The sequence below is a fragment of the Perognathus longimembris genome, chromosome 21 (assembly GCF_023159225.1).
Source record: "Perognathus longimembris pacificus isolate PPM17 chromosome 21, ASM2315922v1, whole genome shotgun sequence".
NCBI classification, from domain to species: Eukaryota; Metazoa; Chordata; class Mammalia; order Rodentia; family Heteromyidae; genus Perognathus; species Perognathus longimembris.
The window spans coordinates 5,909,245-5,929,345 of NC_063181.1; the positions used below are offsets into that span (position 1 = coordinate 5,909,245).

Here is a 20,101-nt window from a genome sequence, read left to right on the forward strand (position 1 = left end):
TACGATGCTAAGAGGTGCGATCACACTTCCCTTACTGGTTGCTAAGCATATCGTAACCAGGCAACAGCATTTAGATGATGCACTAGGCTGATGTTCTAGGAGGTGCGCGTGTTGGAGTGTGTGCGTGCTGGGGGAAGTTGGGAAGTGGAATGGGAAGAAAAGTAGGTTCTTTCAAGTTTGCCTTGGCTGTGGTGTTGTGGCAAGTGATGGTTAGGAGAGTTCTGTCTGGCAGAGGGGAACATGGTGGGCGGCCCTTAACCCTTGAATGGTCAGGGTCAAATGGAGGAACACTTGAGTATTCACAGCATAGGAAAAGAGTCAGGTTCTAGTTAGAACTGTTCCCCAATAGCAGTATCTCACAGGAGACAAGTTTCAGGCATTTTGTTTCCATGGCTCTTGTCTTCTAGTTATTTTCACTTTTCTCATATGCTACTCAGTATGCATTTTCTTTACAGATTTAATTTTTTGACCTGAATTGGGAAGGAAAGTAAAACTTGATGGCTTTGTTAAGTGGAAGCACACAGAATGCGGAAAGGAGTCTCTACCTCTGCGGATGGGTAAAAGCAGCCTAGCACAGGACCCCGGAGTGTCTTGGAAGAGTAGCCATTGGTGGCTCACGCCTGTAATCCTAACTTCTCAGGAGGCTGAGATGTGAGGATCATGGTTCAGAGCCAGTCCAAGCAATAGAGTCCATGACACTCTTAGTTCCAATCAACTAGCAAAACAGTGAAAGTGAAGCTATGGCTCAAGTGGTAAAGTACCAGCCTTAACTGGACAACTAAGAGATAGTGCTTGGGCTCCAAATTCAAGCCCCAGTACTGGCATAAGCAATGTGCTTGTGTATATGCACGCACACACACACACACACACACACACACACACACATCAGAGACAAAGGCATAGGAGATGAAAATATAGAGACTATGTTAAGAAGACAGAGCAGCCTAAATGGTTATCATAGGATGCTGGGAGCTCAACTGCGTCCCCCTAAACTCCGATCATGTGACCACATCTGAAGATAGGGCCTTTAGAGAGCCAGTAAGATAATATGAGGTTGATTAGATGGTTGGTCCTTCTCTGCTATGACTGCTAAGGAGAGGCGATCAGGACGAGGCACACGCAGATGACCATGTGAAGACGGAGGGAGAAGAAGGCCGTCTGCCAAACAAGGAGAGAGAATTTGGAAGGAACCGGCCCTGAAAGCACCTTGATCATGGACGGCCAGCCTCCAGAACTGGGAGGAAGTAAAGATCTGGTGTTGAAGCCGCCCAGTTTGTGGTACTTTGTGATGGAGGCCTGGGCCGACCAGCGCAAGAATGGTGAGGGGCAAGGCTGTGAGACTACGCCAGAGGCAAGCTACAGAAGGGAGCTAGGATCATAAACCTGACCTGAGTGAAGAATTCAGACATAAAGGGATGCACTTCATTTATTAAGCTTCATTATTAGAAACAAAAAAACCATGCCAAGCATAACGTTCACTTGGAGGTAGGCAAGACGCGGTGAGGAAGCTGAGAGCCACCTGCTCAAGTCGGTTTCTTATGGAGTGATTTTTTTTCTACAGGTGCCATGACTTTTCAAGATGGCAACAGAATCATTTATCCAGAAGTGGAGAACAGAGGGGCAAAACATTTGAGAAATCACTTTGTGCAAGAAAGAAGGGAGGCGACTCACAACGTTGAGCTTGGGTCACAGAATAACAGGGAGAGTGACCCCCCCCCCCTTTGAGGACCATCATAGGGAGAAGAAGCAGGTCTGGCTTTGGGGTGTATGAGAGTTCAAGTCAGTGAGAAGATGAATACAACGAATGTAATGTGATGTTGGACTACCTGGGAGCTCTAGAGTGAACTAGATAACCGGGGACGTGTCTGACCCTTTTGTGGCACATTATTTTTATGTACTGAGAAGAAACTCTATGTTACTTTCCTCCACAGAACCATGGGGCAGAGCACTGAATTCTCAGAATAGACTAAAAGCAAAGATGCACCTAGCCTCGTTCTGAGCACTTCTCCAAGGGCAAATGGAACCGTGGAGCTCCAAGGAGCAAATGGCATCCGGCATACACGTGGCCTTCCGCTATGGCTGAATCAGGTTCTCGTGAACTCTGCAACCACAGCCGGCTTCCCCGAATTACATGTTGAATGGAGTTTTAAGAGAGCTGTGGAGAACTTGTGTGTTAGAGCCTGCCTAAGTCTCCAGTCAGATCTGAGATTGGATTTAAACACTGGCCAATCTGTCTGAGGGGGCAGAGACTGGGGGGGGGGGGGGGAAGAGAGGGCTCGCTGTCCATCATTGAAGGCAGGAGGGTGGCCACAGGTCAATCTGACCCAGGGAAGGGGAGAGCCAGGGACAGGCTCGTGAAGGCAGTGTGGTAGAAAGCCAAGGAGGATTTCAAACAGTAGAAAAGAAGGAAGACAGTGAGAGAGAAGAAGAGGCATGTTTGGATGGAAGGAACAGCGCTTCTGGCAAGTGAATGAGACATGAAAAGCCGTGGGGCGGACACAGTGTCTGGGGCAGAGCGGGCTCTACAGTCAGCAGTGTGCCCATCTCCTGCTTCATTGCGCTCCTGCTCTGCCTGTGGTCTCCACAGAAGCTGCCATGTCTGTAGCGTATATTTAAGTTCGGGTTTTTTTTGGGGGGGTGTTGACTCACCTTCCCACAGGTGTCTCAAGTCTATCCTAAGTTTCGTTTGTTTCCCAAGCCTGGAATCACCTCCATGCCGCAGAAGCTCTCCTTGTTGGACCAGAAGGCCAACACAGGGATGCGATACACACGTCACCCAGTTCCAGTGTCAAAATGTAGGGTCTGAAGTCTCAGAAAAGCAACTGCTCCCCTTTGCAAGTAGCAAAAGTCACCCCCACGCCATCCCTCACTCTTGGCCTTCTTAGGGAACTGGAGTGTTAGCTCCCACGCTGAGTCCCTCCCCTAGAGCAATCACCCCACTTCCGATCTCACATCCACTCAGAGGTCTACAGGGGTCCACATCCTCCACCCTGAGGATGTGACATCTTCGTTTAAACTCATGTCAGCGATGAAGAAGGGGTGCACACAGAAGCCCCCACCTCACCCCAGGAAGAAGACTGTATCTGAATAGAAACTTGTCCACTTGTAGTTGGAGATGAGGTTTAAGAAGCGTGGGCAGGGCTCCTGACACTTTGTTCATTGCTCTGTGAAGGGAGGAGGGCAGGCGGGAGGGGGAGGAGAGGAGACGGGGAAGGGATGAGCGCTACATGCTCTTACTAAATCCTCTTCTTCACCTTCCCTCTCTCCAGGGCAGCCTGCAAAATGAACAGTGGTCTGCGGGGTCTGGAACTTCTTGGGGCCTCGGACTGGTACCACCAACCAGGAAGCGACAGTATAGAGGTGCCAAGGGGCACAGGAAGTGAGTTTAGAATCTGCTGAGGTCATAGCAAAGCCCTGGGCTGTGGGCTGGGGTTTGTACCAAGTGCAATAGATAGACGGGGTGGGGCTCAGCTGGCCTCTCAGTCACACACACACACACACACACACACACACACACACACACACACACACACCCCTCTCCTTGGGTAATGGTGCCACTGATAGATGGAATAACTAAATGGATTGAACGCTAACTCAGTATAATGTACCTATGCCAAGTGCTTCACATCCATAAGTGCCTTATCTCCTTTCTATCTTTGCAATACCCCTGTAAGGGATCACGGTTACTCTCAGCGTGGAGGAAGGATGAGGATGAGGGTGGAGGAGAGCCCCGCCTTAAGCCAGAGCTCTCGGTTTTGACTCTCCCAATCTCCACAACAGACGGTGGAAAATGGATTGTGTGCAAAAGCATGAGCTCCAGCCTTGTTTCTGGAGAGGGAAATCTTGGGAGGGATGGGAAGAGGGCACAGAAATGAATGAGGCACTTGCCTTTTTCCAGAAAAGTACAAGATGGGGTCAGGAGCTAAGCCTGACAGTCTTTCCTCCCACCCTACGGTATTCTCCAGAAGTCAGCGGAGATGGTAATGGTCAAAGAATTAAGCTAAGCCTCCCTCTGTGCATGCTGTGCTACAGTCTGTTCAAGGTGATTCTGCAAGGCGTGGGTCCTCTTCAGAGTGACATACAGGTTTAAACAAACAGCAAAAGGCAGTGGTTTCCCAGAGATCTATGTAGAACCCTTCTGAGCTTCTGAGGGTCACGCGGAGTCCCGGTGAGGTGACACCATGAGAAGAATGGGAAGAACAAGATCTAAAGGCAAAGTTGAGGGAGAGAAACTATGTTTGTAAGATACATGCAAGTTAAAGGGGGCAGGGGAATGCTTGGCTATGTGCTGATACAGAGATTTCCTTCAGAAGGAGAAGATCTGGAAGAAATACAAGAATGAGCAATAAATCAATAAAGATTTTGAAAAAGGATGGGGCATAAAATGGAATCCCTGAAGCTGACTTGGATGACAAAGGCAGCCCAGGTTTGTAGTTTGTATTTATTTATTTATTTTGCACGAGGAAAATATTCCTAATGCAGCTCTGGGGGTGGAAGTTCCCTGCGTGAGGAGATTAGGAATGAAATTATTCTCAAGGCTGAGGAGCCCATCAGCTTCTGGCTACATTATCTTCCACATGGTCCCCGGTAGCTCCAATTCCCCGCGCCTAGGCCTTTCTAGATACGTCTCCAGGGTGGGGGCCACGGGGAGTGGTTCGCTGGGGTTGTTTCTAGCCCTCCAATGCCGCTGGGCAATCGCTGGTGGCACACGGCTTCTGTGTGACCCGCCCAGCCAGGCACGGGGCCCCAGGACTCCATCCTCAGGACTGGAATGCACTGCGAAGGATACAACAAGGAGGAAGGGAAGTCTCGGGAGTCAGGAAGAAGCCTGGAGGGGCAAATGGAGTACAGAGACGAACCTACTTGGGAGATAGGTAAGGATGAAGGAAGCCTAGGAGACCTGGGGATTCCTCACGGAGAGACACCATGGACCAAGGCAAATGCTAGCGGAGTTGCCCCAGTGGGCAGAGCACCATGGAGAGCTGGCAGTGTGGTCAGGTGGCAGAGCTCACAGTGACAGGTTGTCCCATGCACAGTCCACCAGAGCAATTTTTACAACCCAAAGAACTAAGCTGAATAAGACCAGGAAAGAGAAAGCAACGGTTGCCTCGGCCTGCTGATAGATGGCTCCCAGGGGAGAGGGTTCTAACACGGCACTCTAGAAGCAGAACTGGAAAGCTATTTGAGGGACTATCCTACAGACTCCCAAATTCTAGTGGTTTTCCAAGTCACTTGCAAATCTGTCAGAGTGCAAAGCTCAGGTCTCATCCAGACAAGCTGGGCCAGAAACTGTGCGAACGGAACCTGGGGATTCGGGGTTGAAAGAGCATCCAGAAGGTTCTGTGAAGCACAACTCCACACAATGCTTTAGGAGCTGGGGCGTGGCACGGGCAGTACGGGGGCCACCGTCACCAGTGTCTCTGGGTTCCTTGCTTGAGGGTGCCCGGGGGCCAGTCTCCATCAGAGTGGCTGGAAGGCCGGTGAGGAGGCCATCTTTAGTGGGTTCACCTCTGGTAGCAGCAGAGGGGGCTTTGTGCATCCCATGTTAATCCGAATCCCTCTAATGCCCTGGACTCGCAGGGATCCCGAGGACCACCTTCAAATCCACGCATCCCCTGCCGAGTCCGTTCCCCCCGAGCCCTCCCCCAACCCGAACCAATGTTCGTCCCAAGGATGAACGGTCAATTCTGACATTTGCTGGCTTAGGATTGGAAAACAAAGGACGTGAAACCAGGCCCCTGTCTTCTCCCCACTCTTTTTTAGCAAGGCGTGTACTTGTGAAAAATAATTTTATCTCAAGAAAACCTGTGCCAGGCATAACTGGATGGAGCCGCCAAGCGCTTTGGGGGGAGGGGGCGGCGCCGAGGGAACAGGAACCTGGGTCCTGGCCCAAGCACTTAGCTTCCAGGCCTCTCATCCTGGGCATCTTAGATGACCCGGCATTCCTCGGCAGCCCTCCGCTCGCCTGGCTATCCCCCGCACCTCCCCCCCCCCACCTTCTGGGGAGATGTGCTCTTGTGGGCTTCCCGTTCCTGTAGCGTGAGCCGGGTCTCACCCTCCCCGCCCGCCTCTGGAGGCAGGTTGGTTCTTGCTTACTTGGTCAGGCCTTCTGCTCTCTCTGCTACACTCCCCGCCACACACAGACACGCAGGAAGGGGGCCTTTCCTGGGGTCCGGCCTCTGGGGACAGCCCTCGCCACCATTCTCTCTGGTCGCTCTGACCGGCACCCAAGTTGGCAGCAGACACTTTGGACTGTGTCCCCAGAGGGCTTGTGCCTTCCACGGCCTTCGCCGCCACTGGCAGAGCCCAGCCTCCACCCTTGGCCTGGCCCCAGGTTGCCTATCTGCAGATCTTCTAGCCAGAGCTCCTCTGGGCTTGGCACCAGAACGCCTCTGGGCTAGGGCCAAATATTCCCCTCCCAAACAAAACTCTAACCCTCGTCTCATCCCAACTTAAAAATGCCTGTAGTCATAGATCCTACCCCTAAATATCCAATCACTTCCTGCTGCTTGAGAGCAACTCTGGAAGAAACCACAATTCCAAGCTACCACAAGAGAGGGTCTCTTTGAATCTTGCCAGTGGTTTCTCTACAATGTGTTAGATCCAGACACCCTGGGCAGGTCAGTATCCCAAACCAGCCACAGCCTTTGCTTTAAGATTGCTTACAGCACCACCGTATCACATGGCCTTTGGAGCCTCCCCTTGGTTAACACTGGGGCCTCTGGCCTTCCAACCTCCACAGTCTCGGCTCCACTCTGGCAGCAAATCTGGTGTTCGTGGGGCCGTGTGCATTGCTGTTTCATTGCTATTTCATCTTGAGGGCAGTTCCCACAAATGTCTATACCCCTCGTACTTAGCCTAACACTTGGCCTACAGTAAATCTAGTCACCTCCCAATAGTAAATCCAGTCATTCCTTGGCATCCTCAGGGGATCGGTTTCAAGACCACCCACAGGTCACAAAACTCATGGATGCTCAGGTCTCGCATATGAAATGGCATCGTGTCTGCATACCTACACCTATCCTTGTGTAGACTGTAAATCACCCCTAGATTACGTCAATACCGAATACAATGAAAGCGCTTCTTAAGTGTCATTATGTTGTATCATTTAAAGAATAAAGGCAGGGAGACAAAACCTACACGTGTTCAGAGCAGGTGCAATCATCACAGGCCCCACGCGCCACTGTTGGTTGAAGCCGGGGAGCCTGTAGCCACGGAGGGGAGACTGCGAGGGCTCCTGATTCACCTACCAACGCCACCAACTCCACACTCTCAAGAAGCATAGGACTTTGGGAAAGAAAAAAAAAAGCCTCCTCGGTGGATGTTCAACGCCAAAAGAAACGCCCACGGAGGAGGCCATGGCGGGTGGCCTGAGTCCACTGGGGTCCTACCTCAAAGTGGCCTAAAATTCTACGGATGCCTCTCTGATAGAAACAGACCCTGGCCCCGATTCCATAGCCACTCACCACCATCAGAAAAGGAAGTAGTCCCGGTTCCATCTACTCTGCCTTCATCCCTGACTTTTAGCTCCCACCACAAACCTCCCGAGTGAACTTGGCAGGAACTTGTCTGTGACGGTTAATCATTCTCAATTCCATTGGATCAAGAAACATGTAGGAGATTAGTAAAACACACTCTGGGTGTGTCTGTGAGAGATGATTAGATCATGAGGGTTTTGACCTAAGAATGCATTCATCCTTTGATGGACCCAGAATATGGTGGCATTATTGGGTAGGGGGAGTGGAGAGAGAGAGGGGTGAGACCTAGTTAGAAGAAGATCCCTGAAGGCTCCTTTCGGGGTTCTGTCTTGTCCTGACCTCTTTCTGCATCCCCTCTTCTCTGTATCCTGGTTGCCAGGATGTGAACCGCCCTATTCCACCAATCCTTCTTCTGCCATGATGGAAGAAACTTTCGCAACCATGGGACAAAATAAATCTTTCCTTGCTTAAGTTGTTTATGTCACATGTGGTCACAGTGATGCAAAAATACCGAACGCAATGCCCCTCATGTAGCTTTTGTGAAGGTTTTTCCTTTGTCCCATTTGGTAGTTCCCATCCGTTTTCTTGGAGGAGGGCCAAAGGGGAAGGATGAGCGGGAAGTCGTACTTGATGGGAGCTGGCGAGGAATCATGTCAGTGACCAGCATGGCACGCCAGAGATGGGAGAAGGAAAAAGAACTTGAGAACAGCAGTGACCCAGAAGTCTCATGCGGGTGGGAAAGAGGGTGGTATAGGCAGGGACAGCAAGGCCAAAACCCAAGAAGAGCCATGTTTCCATCACATCCCTTAAGGGCCTGCTCTGGTGACATAGAATCGAGAGTCATACCTCTAGGCCTCGGAGTCTCCCAACCATACCCAGAAACCAGGAAGCCCTAGGTTCTTCCGTTTCGTTTTATTTAATGTTTTTGTGGAAGTAAGGATTCACCCCACAGCCTCACACATACTAGCTACACATCCTACCGCTGAAGACATCCTTTTGCTTTTATTTTTGAGACATGTTCTAACTGTCTTTTCCCAGGCTGACCTTGACTTTTCCATCTTTCTACCTCCACGTCTGGTGTAGCTAGAATGACAAGCGTATACTATCACAGCTGTCTTGGCTTTCCTATTTTAAAGACATATTTAAAAAATACAACCAAAGATGCTATGGCTTGGTACTAAACTGCAGCCAAAAAAAACCCCCCAAACCCTGTTTTTTTAAACTACTTTTTGTTAAAGACCAATGACAGAAAATCTAGTAAAGATGGAAAGATTAGTATGACTTCTTGACTTATTGGCTTTCAGTCCTTTCTTGTTTATGTATCATTAGCCCATTGGTTCATCCATCTACTGAATTGCACATCCTCCATCCATCCATGTATCCATCCACCCATCCAACCAATCATCCATCCACTACCCGTCCATGCATTTTAAAATACCATATATGCTGAAACATAAAGTGAAGCTCTTCTCTTCCAAAGTTATCTTTTGGGGATGTTTACAAAGATCACTTGATAGAATTGTGTTCTTTGTTTTTGGCTTTAAGCGGGCAAGGTGGTATGGTAAGATTTAGTAACTATCACTGAAGACACAAACAGCTTCATAAAACAAAGTGTTGAATGTTATAAGTAAGTTTTTATAAGTGTGTTTTTTTTTTTTTTTTTTTTTTTTTGGCCAGTCCTGGGCCTTGGACTCAGGGCCTGAGCACTGTCCCTGGCTTCTTCCCGCTCAAGGCTAGCACTCTGCCACTTGAGCCACAGCGCCGCTTCTGGCCGTTTTCTGTATATGTGGTGCTGGGGAATCGAACTTAGGGCCTCGTGTATCCGAGGCAGGCACTCTTGCCACTAGGCTATATCCCCAGCCCATATAAGTGTGTTTTTAAAAAGTCATTAATAGCCACTTGTAGCCATAATGCAGACATCAAAATAAAACACCTTCTAAGGATCTGAACATGCATTTTTCCAAAGAAGACAAAACGCTACGGGAAGAGATACTCAATATCATTAGTATTAGTGAAATCCAAGTGAAAATCCTGACTTCATCCCCACTAAGCTAGTGAAAATGAAAATGACAGATAATAACAAGAGTTGATAAGAATGAGGAGAAATTGGGATTATCTAGTAGTGTTGAGGGGATTATAAAATAATGAAAATGCTGAGATGGTTACTCAAAATGTTAAATATAGATTTATTTACATAATCTAGAAATTCCACCTCAAGTATCTAGCTAAGAGAAATGAAAATATATGTCCACACGAACTTCACATCATGTTCATAGCAATATTACTTACAGCAGTTTAAAAGTAGAAACAACATAAAGGTTCTCCAACTCAAGGAATAGACAAATAAAATGGAATATTATTCATCAATGAAAAAGGAACAGAGTACTAATAGATGTAACCATGTATGAACCATCAAAACATTATGATATATGAAAGAAATCACCTGCAGGAAGCATAATATTATACGATTTCATTAACACTGAATGACCAAAACAAGTATACCCATAAAAATAGACCATAGGTGAATGATACTTGGGCTGAAGGGAGTGGAGAATCAGGAACGACTACAAATGATAGGAGGTTCCTTTGTTGGAGTGCTGAAAGGATTGTGCAATTAGTAGTGGGTGAGAAAGGTTGTACAAGTCTGTGGATGGAGTAAAAACCACCTCAGTGGCTGAACATTTGAACAGGGTGAATTTTATTGCATGTGAATTATACCTCAATAAAAGTTATTAAGACGATGGGCATATTCTGGATTAATTAGGGGAGTTGAAAGAAAGCTGTGTTTTAAAGCTAATGTTCTCTTTTATGAGGCACGTAATTTAACGCATGTCACTAAAACAATGTGCCGGTATTATCCTTAAAGGACTGCGAGCGGGGATTTGCTTTGGAAAGACCCTGCTTCCGGGAGAACGGGACGCCGTGTTCTCGGGCACGCGCTGTGCCCCGCGAATACCAGCTGAGCACTCGCACCAGGCTGCATCCTTGGGTGACAACAGTGGCTCTCAAAACAGCACAGATCTGTCCTGCCCAGCCGACAGTTCCCACAAACGTCTGTGTGCTTGGGGGTCAAAAGTAGGCTTCGGACCGACAGGTTTTGCGTGCAATCCGTAACAAGGCATATAGGACCTCCGAATGCATACACCCTCTAAAAATGGATGGCTCTCCCCAACAATGTATATGACCCCCCTCACCCTGCATGCACCCCCCACCCCAACAATAAACATAACACCTGCCCTAACAACTCATACAACCCCCCCAAATCTACCAGACCTCCAAAAACATATATAACCCCTCAACAATCTACACAGACCCCACAAATACCTAAGTCCCCAACAATGTAGGGAACTCCCAATAATATATGCAGCCCCCAGCAACACACGCAACCCCAGCAACACATATGGCCGCTGTGCCCCAAGCTGGCTTTTCTTGACTGAATTCTCTTATCCGTGCCTAGTTCTACAGTTCTTGCAGCACACATACACAACGAACACCTCATGAACCACATTCTAGATGGCCTGGATATTCAGGGGATCCACAGAGGCCCCCCCAGGACCACTATGGAGGGGAAATGGGAGCCTGGCCGCACCTGCTCTCCCCCACTTTGGTCCGGGAGGGGCCCACTTTAGCCTGGCTTAGACACTTTTGCTTTTACCTCAGATCCACTTAGAGGAAGCATTCCTATGTTAAAAGAAAAGATTCCCCACCACATTTCCAAAACAACATCCTGGAGCTTGAACAACCACCAGGAAGCAGCCTCCAACGAAGGGCTCCTCCGTTCAAGGCAGGACTCTGGTCCTTCTGGCCCCCCAGTGACTGTGAACACGGGAGGTAGCTGATTCTCTGCACACACAGGCGGGGTGGGCCTTTCCATGATCCAGGAGAGGAGAGGGAGGCTGAGAGGCCACCCATGCAGGTAAGGAGCTACCGTGCCCCAAGTGTGCTCAGTATGGGGGCTGCAGGCGGTGAACAGTTCAGAGTTCAGGAAGCACAGCAAGTGGTATATTTGTGCTCCCTGCCCGGGGCAAAGTCCAAGTGTCTGCCTGTCCAAGTGTCCGCTCCCAAGACTGCCTAGCTTTTCAGCAGCTGCCTCTCTCCCCTCAGCCTGGCCCTGGCAAGCGGGGAGCAGCGGGCAGGAGAATGGAGGAAGGGAAAGGCACAACAGGCAGCCAGGGAGACCCAGGGGGTGGATTCGTAGAGGAGTTGTGAGCTCTTCCCTACCAGCTACAGGGAGCCTCCTTCTCCAAGAGAGGACGGCGGGGCATCCCGGCAGTGGGCGAGAAATCAAGAGGCCGCTGATCTGTCTCTGCTATGTCGCAACTGGCTCTTGTGACGCCCGGGGAAGGGAATGAGGAAGAGCCGGTCCGCGTCTGGCTCAGGTGAGGCAGACATGCGTGTGCCGGGAAGCAGTGAGAGATCACATTTCCCTGGCCCGAGAGAATGGAATCTCCTGGCTGTGGAATCTGAAGGCCAGGGGAGGAGAGGGAAGGAAAAGTCCCCCCCTGGCCTATGGTAGGGATGGCCCGTGGGTTTTCCATGGCGACACGAGGTCAGGCTTGAAGGAGGTGTGGACGGTGGCCTCTCTGTCCCTCCCAGCAGGGCACAGGGCTCCAGCCAGGGTCTGATGGGCAGGGCAGGATGGCTGGGGTGAAGGGCTTAGTTTGGAAAGTAGAAGGACCCTGGGTTGCCAGGGGAGATGAAATTTGGATTAAGGGAGGCACGGAGTCGTAAATTCAAGCGGAAAGGAGGCGGTGGGGAGCTTCTGGAGGTGGGAAGAGGCCAGGCCCTCAAGCACTATTGAGTAATACCGGGTAATCAGTAGGGGCTATAACAAGGGGAGGGAAGGAATGGGAGGCATGAAGCAAGAGGCTGTGGGATTCAGCGATGAACGAGATATGAGCAGGGAAAGAAGGCTTAGAGGATGGGGAGTGGAGGGGAGGTTGGGGAGCAGAGGTCATCCTATGCACGTGGGAGAAGACCACTGCATGAAGATGGGGCTGGCAAGAGAAGGGGGGATGTTGGGGGGGGGAAGGAGTTTCAGCACTGAAGATGGTGGGCTGCTCCAGTGGGCGTGTCCTTCCGACTCTTGGAGGTGGAGGGCTGAGGTACAGAGGAAGATGGGGAATGGAGTCCAGGAAGTATTGCACCCCGGTGGTCCCTAGAGAGGAGGTGACAAAGGGGTCACAGGTGCAGTGTGGCGAAGGTGAGGCCCATACACAGGGGCTGCGTGTGAGTCAAGAACGCAGAGGAAGAGAAGGACTAAGGAGAATAACCAATCATCCGTATAACCTAAATCACCTATGTAACCCAGACTATACCTCTATACTTAAACAAGTTGCATCAGCCCTGCAGCTTTCAGATTTACCAAAGAACCAGTCCTTCCCTCTCTTCCTGTTCTCTCCCCTCTCCTCCAGTCCCCTCCCCTCCTTTCCCCTCCTATTTCATTTTCTTCTTTCTTCTCCTCCTCCTTCTCCTCTTCCTCCTCTTCCTCTCCCCCCTCCACCTCCTCTTGTTTTTCTTTTCCTTGCCGGTTATTTTTTGGAGTAGGAGGGTCATAATACGCATACTAGACTGGCTGGAACTTGCTAGATAGTCCACTCTAGCCTTGAACTTGTGATATTCCTGCCATTGTCTCTCAAGTGCGGGGGGGGGGGGCACAGGAACATGCTCCCACGTCTGGTCCCTAAAGAACCAATTCCAGCTCTGAGAAAGGCTTAAAAGAGCAAAGACACCCAGTGTCCCACAATCTAATGACTCCGGGGCCCAGGACTCCTCGCCGTGAGTCCTCCTTCCACTCACTCACTCTGGCTGAGGCACTGCCTGAGCTGAGGCTTTGCGGGGCCGTGTTGGGGCCTGATGACCTGAGGACCTGGGCTCTGTCAGCTCTCAGCACCTGCACCGTGTTGGAGAGCGTGATCAGAGGGTGGGAGAACCCAGGTTCTCCTGGGGCAGGGAGTGGAAACATGAGGTGAGAAAAGTTCTAGTGCTCTGTGGCACAAGAGAAGAAAGAGAAGCTCTGGGGTGCCAAAGGAGAATGGGGAGAGGGCGATCTACATGTGCACAATGTTCAGAACGCAGGACGAGCTATGTGGCTTCCAAGACCCAGGACCACAGCTGGGGACCTTTCTCCCACACATGGGAAAGAACTCTTTGGAAGAGCCAAACTCAGAGGAATTCCCTTCAGCCCTGAGAGGAGCCCCAGAGGCTCTGCTGTGGCTGGGGGAAGCCTCAGTTCAGAAATCGGAGCGCCTCAGACCCTCAGCTAGAGGATGTGCACGGACAGGGTTGCCCTCGGCGCTGACAGGGGGCATGCCCACTTTGGAAGGAGACAAGTCCATGACATGCAACATAAACCCTGATGTCTACCACATTAGGTAGACTCCTTCCAGCCCTCCCTTGGTCTTTCATGAATGATCTTCCAGATTCCGTGTGGGTAGATTGCAGAACATAGAGAGGAAGAGAGAGAACTGGAGAAGAGGAAAATGTTAGTGGACTGTGGCCAAGATGTCAAAGACAGCTTGTCCTTCCTGGGGATTGGCAGTTGTTGAGCTTTGTTCTAATGAGTGGCTGCCTTGTTAGGGCCCCGACTCCCTTAGCACAAGGCAGACGGCAGATCCAGAGCCTAGAGCAGTAGCCACACCTGCAGTCCATCCGAGTCTACCCGGAGGGCCTCTCGGAAGACCAAACAGTTGTATCATTCTGCCCCTTGTGTCTACATAGACAGTGCATAGGAGCGTGCAGCCTGCTCTCGAAATCAAACTGTCATCGTGAGTAATAATTATACCTTGGGAAACAGAAGAGTGACTCAAAAGGCTGTCCCCTCCCCCCACCCCCACCCCCTCACACAGCTCGGAGCTTTGAGCACCATGTTCTCCTGCCTGACAGCTCTCCAAGCCCGTGAACCGATTGCTAGGACTCTGGGGCCTGGAAGGCAGTGTCTTTGCTGTTCCCAAAGCACAGTGGGCTGGGAGCAAATGCGAGTGTGTGCTTTGGGGGAGCTGTCCTTCCCTCGTGAAAGGTGGACTATGTCCTCGTGAATAATAATAATGATAATAGAAATCGTTGACATAGGTGCTGAGGATGTGGCGCAGTGGTAGACTGCTTGCCTAGTGTTCGTGAGACTCTAGGGTCCACCCTCAATCCTACAAGAAGAAAAAAGCCCACCAGCCGGGTGCATGCCTGTAATTGCAGCACTTGGGATGCTGAGTTCGGTGGGCCTAGGTTATCTACATAACAAGACTTCCGTCAATAAAAGGGGGGAAGGTGGGTGGGAAAGATAAGGAAGAACGATCTAAGGGGCTACAACGATCAACATGCATCAAACCCATAAACTGACACATTGAGTTGAAACTCCTTTGTACAACTACTGAAGGGAAGCAAAAATGAAAGTTAAATTAACAGAAGACTCAGACAACAACCACCACACCAGCTCTAGCACTTTCCCACAGGAGCAGATAAATCGTGTCAAGAACTGAGACAGCTGACACTTATTGGGTGTCTACTGTGTGCCGGCTCTGGGAAATGTGCCGTCGGGTTATTAAAGGGGTCCATGAAGCCACCTGGCTTTGATGGTGCTGAAACAACAGCCTGCCTGCGTTTCTTAGTTTGCGCACACAGCCCCAGCGCTGCGAAGGTCTGTCTGTGAAGGTCAGATGCTCCCTGACCTGGTCCTGGTGCGCTCACCCTGGTAGGGAAGTAACTTGTTTCGTTCCTGTTCGATCAGTGTGTAGTGACTGTAATGGCTGCTATCTCACCGAACCTTGTGTTCACCAAACCCTACTACCACCCCAAGCCTACGGATGGGGAAGCTACAACTAAACAGCCTGCCTGAAATCATACAAGGAACCCCCCGGGGGCTGGTGCAGCTGCTGGGGCAGCTGCTGGGGCAAGAGCCAGGGGCAGTGACTCTGAGCTGCGGTTCCTGGCTGTTCAACTGCTTGAGCCGGAAGTACATGTGAGCGCCACCAAGGTGCTCTTCTTGCTCCCTTACCCTGACACTGGCCCCAACTCTATGAGACACACCATGAAACCACCCAAACTGCCCTTACCACCCTCGAAGCCCCAAATCTGCTGCAAAGATGTGTCTCTACTCCCACAGTGCCCACGGCCACAGTCACCATCTCAGAGTCCCATTCACCTAGAAGGCGAGGCCACATGGGCCCCAGCGAAGAAGCTCCTAGGCAGGGGAGAACCTGTGTACTCAGAGACCCACCAGTCAAGGCCCACTTCTGCAGCCTCTGTCCCCTGCTGTCTTGGCTCCAAATTTTGTCCTAGTGGTCCGCATTCGGGCACACGAAACTACTGGCACCACCTGGCAGAGTGTAATGCCATCGATGTAGCGTTCCCCAGGGGCTCTGAACCAGGGCGTGAGATATCTGAGTCTGAATCTGTGAAGGATGGTGATGTTAAAACACTGTGCGCCAGAGTGCATTCCCTATGGTCTCTGACTTCAGAAAAACCTTCAGGATTCCCACACTGTACCCACATACCGCATGTGGACTGATACTTCCCTTGGAAACCTAAAAAGGTTCCCTCTCCCCACCCCCCCCCCCCGCCCCCCACACCTTCCTTCCTCATGGTACTGGGGAGTGAATGTTCAAGGACTCTGCTTGTTAGGCACTCGCTCTACCCCTAGCCCTTTTTGTTTTCAAGATTTTTTTTTCTAGTAAGTTCTCAATGTTTGCACAGCCCAGTTGGACTCCAGTCTTCATGTATGCGCTTCTTGTGTAGCTAGGCTGACAGGTGCAAGTCACCACGCCCAGTTTTTATTGGTAGAGATCAGGTCTTGTGGACTTTTTGTCCTGACTAGCCTTGATGCACCATCCTCCCTTTCTCGGTCTCTGGAATACCTAGGACGACAAGTGGGAGCCAGCACATCCAACAAGAACCTGCAAGGGTGCTGTGGCCGCAGCCGGAGAACGCTGAGGAGAGCCGAGTGGTACATTCTCCCTTTTTTGCCAGACTTAGCACCACCTTGGCCATGCCAATGTGCATGAACGTGTCTTCAGTGGAGCACAGACTCTCAGCACTGCCTGCTAAATACAACCCTAAGAGACTGAGGACAAAATGCTTATCCCTGGGCTGGGGGGTGGGGGAGAGGAAAGAAGGATCATGTATAACCCAGCAGTTCCCACAAAGGGGAACATACTTTCCATTTCCTCTTTCTCTTAACAAATTCTTCACTCCCCATCAGGCCTCTAATTTGTCTTTACTAATGTTCCTATTAAAGTCAAAACAGGTTCACAAGGCATCTTTCCTTTGTCTCTCCCCAAGCTCCATTTCTCTAATAAGGACTCATTATAAAACTAAGAATGTTGCAAGTCTAATTTTATGGTGCCTCTGTGTCCGCCAGCGAGGCCCTGCACTAGGTGTGTGAAGTGGGTTCTCCTTTAACTCATTTGCATTTCCCTCCAGCTAACTGAGCCACTCTGCCCACCTGCCACCTCCCAAGAGAAGAGCTAGCTGGCTGCCCCCTTCCATGAAGGAGCCTGGAAGCATGTAGCCACCCCCCAGGAATGATTCCAGCCTTCCCTTCCTGCCCAGGGGCTAATTTCTCCCTTGAACCAGGAACAAGCTCACCAAGCATTTCTCCTGAGACCTCTGTGTGTGTTTGAGTAAGTGACAATCAAAATAAATAAGCCCCAAGTTGTGGGACGCTGTTTTGATCATCCTCTGTGAAGGTGTTATAAAGGTTAATGTGTATCCCTAGCACCATGGGTAATTTACAAGAGCAATCATAGACAAAACAAAGAACCAGGGCCCATAGAAGCTAACTGGTTTACATGGGTTTGATTCCAAGTCTCTCAAGATCTAAAGCCCAATACTCCCCACCCCCCAAGGCATCCTCCTCTAACTGTGTAGATAAACAAGCTGGCCAAGCTGACTCTTGTCTCCATAATAGTAACATGGTCAATCACGTCCTTAGCGGAGGACTCAAGCAGAATCTAGGAGGTTTGGTTACAACTCTGTTTATAACCTGTCCTCTGGGCACCAAAACTGTTCCTGGCATTGACTTCCCTGTAGAGTGCCAACCTGTGCTTTCCAGACAGATAAAGGCATCTAGAGTTAAACTTGAACTTCAGACAGGCAGAGCATGTCTGAGTACCGCTCACATGCGCACTTTTACAGAGAACAGGATATTCGAGTATGCTAACTGAGAACTCAGATCTGATTGTCCTGTGATTTTATTTGGAGAATCGGGCCTCTCCACCCTAGAACCCAGGCATGCTGGGAAATGTCAAGCCCTGCTCCAGGTCCCAAGCTTTGTTCCAACCAGAGTTGCCATGGCAGCCCCAGCACGCCTTTGTGGGCCCTGAGGAGATGTTCCCCTCGCTCTGGCTCTCCAGGCTCTCCAGGCTCGGAACCAGCCTAAGGACTTGCCATTTCCTGGATGTGTGGTCAGGCTGCTTCTGGCTTCCCACTCCTTTTGGCCCTGGGTATTTGCACTCCTCTCGCTCGGTGCAATTTCTTCCCCCTCTCTCCCTGGCCTGGCTAATTCCCATAGATCCTCAGACCTCGCTGCTGCCAGGAAGCCTTTTGGTCTCTGACCAGTTGTGCTCAACCCTTGTCCAGCACTGGTTGCACCCTGCCCCTTCTTCACACTGGGCCCTGACAAGCAGGGCCATATCAGACTCACCAAGTCTCTGCATATCACGTAGGAAGCCAGAGAGGGAATGAATGAAGACTGTCCTGCCAAAGTTGGATCTTTTGAATGTGACTACTTCCTTCCTCCCCTCAGTCATGAGTTTACTTTTATCCTGGTGGCATACTTTCTCCCCTGCCCCCACCTCAGCAGTCTTGACCAGCAAGGGCTTAGGGTCACCCCTTCAGAGGGTCAGAGAGAAGCCTAGGTCCTGAGGGGCTTCCTGGCTCCCCCTCACCTTGTGCACACCATGCATATTGTCCCAGTGGGCTCCATCCTAGCTACGGGTCTGGGAAAGCTTCCTGCCTCTGGCTCCCAGGTGGTCCTGGCTAATACCCCCATCCCATGCCTGGCTGGCTAGGTCCACACTTAGCCCTCAAGGCGCCTTTTGGGGGTGTGGGGAGATGTTGATGTCATGTGGCTGAGGGTGAGGGCAGGTGGCGGGGTTTGGTGGGCCTCAACACATCACCCATATGTTCCATGCTCACCCACCCAAAGCTTTGCCCACGCACAGCCTGGCAACAGAACAAGCAGCCCGGAACTTAACCCTTGAGCAGCGTGTGGAAAGGCAGCTTCCAAAACAGCCGGGTTTGGCCAACAGTAACTTTAGACACACACACACAAACACACACACACACACATACACACACACACACACACAGAGAGAGAGAGAGAGAGAGAGAGAGAGAGAGAGAGAAAGAGAGAGAGAGAGAGAGAGAAACATGGAGAGACAGACAGACAGACGGGGAGGCAGAGTTAGATTTCAGTCCCCCTGGCAGACAGGAATTCAGACAGCCCCCCCTCCAGGGTGGGAGGGATGGCAGAGTCTGAGGGGGGTAAGGGACTGGGGCACTTGGCCCCTGGGTGCTGTAAGGGGGGGGGGGGGACGGGCAGGAAGGGCCGGGGTCTTTGACAGACGCCCTCGTTGGGCTTGGGGCTTCCTAATCTGATCTTTGGGGGCAAGTGGGCTCCCAGAGCCTTCACAGGGGAGCCCCAGCACCCCAGTCTGAATAGGCCTGGGGAACAAGAAGGGGGAAACACCCTTGGGTTTTAAATGAACTATAAGATAGAACTCCGGTCCCCGCCGAGGGCTGGCGGCTCCGGGCTGCCCGGCGCGGCCCCTGCACTTCGGGGTCCGTGGCTCCCGGAACAGCCAGCGGGTCCTGCCCGCCCCCTCCCCCCTCCAGAGCCGAACCCCCCGATTCCCCCCCCCACACACACACCCCGGCCCTCTCCACCCCGTCGGGCCGCCACCAGTCCCCGTCCCGGGCGCGGCGGGGCGCGGGGGGACACTCACCGGAGCGGGGCGCGGGCTGGAGGGCTGGGGCCGGCCGGCCGGGGGCGCGCGGGGCAGGTGGGGCGCGCGGGGCTCCCGCGGGCTGCGGCGGAGTCGGGCTGACAGGTTGCCGGCCCCCTCCCCCTGCGGGGCGCTAACCACACCCCTGCGGCTCTCCGCCCCACTTCCTTAAAGGGTGGGGTGTGCGGCGCGGGCCGGCCCCAGCCGCTACCATAAACTCTGAAATAGACGCCGCCTCCAATTCCCGCGGCCGCCCGCCGGCCTCCCCCGGGCCCCGCGCCCCGCAACCCCCGCGCCCCCCGCGCCCCGCGCTCCTCGGCCGCCCCGGCCAGGCTGGGCTCCGGCCCCGCGCTCTCGGCGCCGTGCCTCAGTCTCCCCACGCCCTCGCGGGGCGCCTTCCGTGGATACCACCGGGGCGTGGGATTGGGGTGTGTGTGTGGGGGGACTTGGGTAGACCTGGCCCCGGTTCCTGAGTCCGCGGACCGGGTGTCCAGACTGGACCGCGTGGGGCGCAGCAGCGGTCAGCGGAGGCCCGCCCAGTGTCACCACGGAGCGCAGGGGCGGGGAGGGGCAGGCGGCGGGCCCTCCCAGGGCGCCGTCCAACCGGAGGATGGAGCCGGCCTGGGGGCCTGGGGGCCTGGGGGCCTGGGGGCCTGGCCTTGAGGGTCCGCGTGAGGGGTAAGA

At 52.1% G+C, this 20,101-nt stretch overlaps 1 protein-coding gene across 4 annotated transcripts in view; it reads right to left on the minus strand.

The window, feature by feature from the left end:
- Positions 1–19,456, minus strand: part of Ptk2b (protein tyrosine kinase 2 beta) — a 92,114-nt gene extending 72,658 nt beyond the window's left edge. For all 4 annotated transcript variants that reach the window (XM_048330401.1, XM_048330400.1, XM_048330399.1 and 1 more), the window contains exon 1: positions 19,418–19,456. The gene's annotated coding sequence lies outside the window, so the exon portion shown is untranslated. The remainder of the gene's footprint in view (positions 1–19,417) is intronic.
- Positions 19,457–20,101: the final 645 nt, after the last annotated feature.